The sequence below is a fragment of the Pteropus alecto genome, unplaced genomic scaffold (genome assembly GCF_000325575.1).
Source record: "Pteropus alecto unplaced genomic scaffold, ASM32557v1 scaffold67, whole genome shotgun sequence".
NCBI lineage: Eukaryota > Metazoa > Chordata > Mammalia > Chiroptera > Pteropodidae > Pteropus > Pteropus alecto.
Window position 1 is genome coordinate 5454880 of NW_006441061.1, and position 3915 is coordinate 5458794.

The 3915-nt window shown below is 49.6% G+C and overlaps 1 protein-coding gene across 2 annotated transcripts in view; it reads left to right on the top strand.

Moving 5' to 3' along the window:
- Positions 1–3372, top strand: part of NCS1 (neuronal calcium sensor 1) — a 47630-nt gene extending 44258 nt beyond the window's left edge. For both annotated transcript variants that reach the window (XM_025051174.1, XM_015594321.2), the window contains one exon: positions 2689–3372. The gene's annotated coding sequence lies outside the window, so the exon portion shown is untranslated. The remainder of the gene's footprint in view (positions 1–2688) is intronic.
- The last annotated feature ends 543 nt before the right edge of the window (positions 3373–3915 follow it).

Genomic DNA, 3915 nt, shown 5'->3' on the forward strand with positions numbered 1-3915 from the left:
GCTTATCCGCCTCCTCCGAGTCCTGCCGTATTATGATTCTTAGATAAATTACTGTCGTAGGATTCAGAGTTATTCAGGAACCGAGATCATGCGTATCTTCTACGTCAGCAGATGTTTGAGACCATCATTTTTAAAGCTGCGTAATATTCTATTGTACAGCTAAGCCAGTGAGGTGGGACCCCTACGTGGTTGGACATTTTGGGGTGGATTAAAAAATTTTTTATTATGGCCACATTCACCCGCAAGGGTAGAGAGAATAGCGTAACACGTGTGCCCACCGCCCATCTTCACAATCACCGATTCACAGACAGTCCTGTACCATCGCTACCCTCCCACACACACCCCCACACTGGGTTATTTTGAAGCAAATTCAAGACATCATATCATTCATGCATAAATATTTCAAAACGTGTTTATAGAAGAATGACTCTTTAAAAAATTCGTAAGACCAAAAAAACAACATTAACTCCTTACTAGTCCAGTCTTCAATTGGTGCTCCAGTCCCTTGTGATCTCCTGACATTTTTTCACTTTGTCTATTGGAATCAGAATCCGAATAAAGTCCAATTGGTCGATAGGTCTCTTAAGTTGATTTTAATCTACAAATTTTCCCCTTCCTTCTTTTTCTTTCTTTCTTTTTTTTTTTTCCTTGCTATTTGTCCAGAAACACATTCTGTAGAGCTTCTGCAGTGCGGGCTTGGCTGACTGCATCCCGTGGCATCGCTAACACGTTCTTCCTTGTTCTTCCTGGAAATGGGCAATTAGACCTCTAGCCTTGCTGGGCATTCAGTGTGATCCACCAGACAGCACGTGATGTCTGGCGATGGCAGCAGCCATTGATGGGTCACCGCTGCAATTCATTCATTCGTTTGCAGGTGGTGCAGAATGGTGACTTCCTATGCTGCCTTTGCTGCTTCGCCATTAGCTGGATCAGTCCCCACAAAGGCACACTTCTCCATGTCAACTATTTGGTTACCTCGAGTCCCAGTTTTTAGTAGGAAAGGCAGGATAGATACTTGGTTCTTTCTCTTTATTTACCAGTTTTCAAAATAGGTTGGATTTCTAACATCGTTTAGTGGTGACCAATGAAGTTTAAAAAAAAATTTTATGTATCTAGATGAGGAATTCCGGATTTAAGTGCATTTGATGAGTTTCCTCATGTTTGCAGCTTTATCAGCAGATACAATACTGCAAATCACTAGTGTTCACAGATCGATGCAGAAGTCGAAGGATGCGACTCAGCCAAGCCTCCTGGGGTTGGCACGGGGACTCGGAAGGCTGGAGGACACAGGCCTCTCCCTTGGGGCACGCTCGCCTCTCTCTGGGCGGCTATTCCTGTCCTCTGTCCCCTGTCACACCTGCACCATGATGGCCCCCGCGGTTCTGGTGCTCCTCCAGAGCCACCTCCACAAAGCCCCCGACTGGCCCAGATAATGTTTTCAGGCCGTCTCACACAAATCAGGAAGATGGCCCCCGTGGGTCAGACACCTCCTCCAAAAGATGGAGACAGGCACGTTCGATTTAACACGAATGCGGAGCTGCGGGTGGCACGGATGTGACTGTCTCCGTGCTGCTGCTTTTAAAAAATATATTGAGGTGAAATTCACATGACTTAAAATTAACCATTTTAGTGGACAATTCAGTGGCACTTAGTACGTCCACAATGTGGTGTCACCACCATCTCTATCTAGTTCTAAAATATTTGCATCCCTCCGAAATCTAACTCCATACCCATTAAGCAATTTTCCCCCGAGCCCCTGGCAAGTACTCACGTGCTTTCTGTCCCTTTGAATTTGCCTCTTCTGTACAGTTTATACAAATGCGAGCCTGTGCTGTGTGGCCCTCTGCGTCTGGCTCCTTTCACTCAGCATGATGTTTTCAAGGTTCTTTCATGTCATAGCGTGTGAGCACCTTCCTTTTCATGGCTGAGTAATATTCCACCATGTGGCTGGACCATGTGTTGTTCGTCCATCATCTGTTGATGGACACCTGGCTTGTTTCCACCTTTTGGCCATCGTGAATCTTGCCGCTGTGCACACTGGTGACCGTGGATCTGTGTGAGTCCCTATCTTCCATTTTTGGGGGGACATACTTGGGGCGGAATTGCTAGGGCATGTGGTTAACTCTAAGCTTTAACATGGAGGAACCGCCAAACTCTGTCCCGCCGCAGCCGCCCCATTTGAAATTCCCGGCAGCAATGGACGAGGGGTCTACTTTCTCCACGCCCTGGCCCAAATTTGTCCTTGTCCGGTTTTTCGATGATAGCCATCCTAGGGGGCGTGAAGTGGCGTCTCATCGCGATTGTGATTTGTGCTTTTCTGGCAACTAATGCCGCCGAGCATCTTCTCATGTCCTTCTTGGCCGCCGAACGGCTCGTTCTTAATGCTTGCAAACCATTAATGTCATCTTACGGCTCTGTCCCCCTCTCTGCAGCCAGTCCCCTGAGCGTGGACGCTGGCCTTACTCCCTCCCTGTCAGTCTCGCCGTGACAGGTGATTCTACAGGACACGTGTTATCTGTTTCCTAAGGATAAACACGAAGCACCCAGTGGGTCAGAGGGCTGCATGGTTTTAGGACGTCGGATGTGCCACCCCGCCTTGCGCTTTCGTCGCCTCTGCCGCCAGCTCCGTGTGCGTGCGTGTCCCCAGCAGCCGGCCCTGAGCCCGCCTCACTGCCTTGTATCTTCCAGATGCCTGGGAACCACGCGCCTCCTCCTGTGCCATGAGGCCACCTCAGCCCTGATGCCGCCCTCCCACGTCCACCCAGCCTTTCTCCGCATCCACACCCAGCCAGGCTGCCCTGGAACCGCGAGGCCCGGCCCTCGGCCCCCCTGCCCCGCACCTACCCACCGCCCGAAGCCACTGGCTCCAGTTGCCAACAACCTCTGCTTGTCTGGAAAACAACAACACGAGACGGAAAAGGCTTCAGCCCTCTCTGCAAAACCAAGGCCTCAGCTGCTTTGCAGGCAGCCTCGGTCCCTCCCGCTCTCCTGCCTGTGTGCTTCGTTTTTTTGTTTTTATTTCAAATAGACATTGAAAACAAAAAAAAAAACTACCTTCTGTTCTAGAAGATTCGGACCGACAGATGGGAAGAAGGCCTTGGGGACCTTAGAGAACTCTGCCTCGTCCTTCAGTCGCTGAGAGGCCACGGATGTCATGACCTGACCGCGGGTGGGCTGGGGGGTTTGGTGGGGGGGGGGCTGCCTGATTAACGTTATTTGTCATCCCATCCTGAAGCAGCAAACCACCTGCGAAGCCAGGGGCATCGATTAGGATGATGATGATTTTTGTGATAACAGTATTGTGCTTTTCGTGGGGAAAGTGAGGTTTTGTTTTGTTTTTTTTATATATACATATATAACTGATACCTTTTATTTATTGGTCGTTTTGGGGGGAGGGGCTGCCTGATTAACGTTATTTGTCATCCCATCCTGAAGCAGCAAACCACCTGCGAAGCCAGGGGCATCGATTAGGATGATGATGATTTTTGTGATAACAGTATTGTGCTTTTCGTGGGGAAAGTGAGGTTTTGTTTTGTTTTTTTTATATATACATATATAACTGATACCTTTTATTTATTGGTCGTTAACTGTTGCTGCTGCCTCTGTGTCCGAAGCTCCCGGATGCAGGGCCTGTCGTTTACACGTGCAGCCTTCGCCCACCTGCCCACGCGCTTGGGACGATGGCGGCCGGTAGCGGCCAAGAAGCCAAAACAACTTTGTTTTTTTTCTCTCAGATACCGTGCTTGATCTTTGGAAAGGGGAAAGGTAGGCTTCTTAACCGGCTAATGCACTGTTCCCTCCAGCCCGAATGCCGCCTTCCTGAGCCCCGTTCCTCTGCTCCCCGTCCGCATCCCTCCCGTCCTCTGAGTCCATCGCACCTTTTCTGAGGACAAACGGGGGACATCCTTTGGTTTC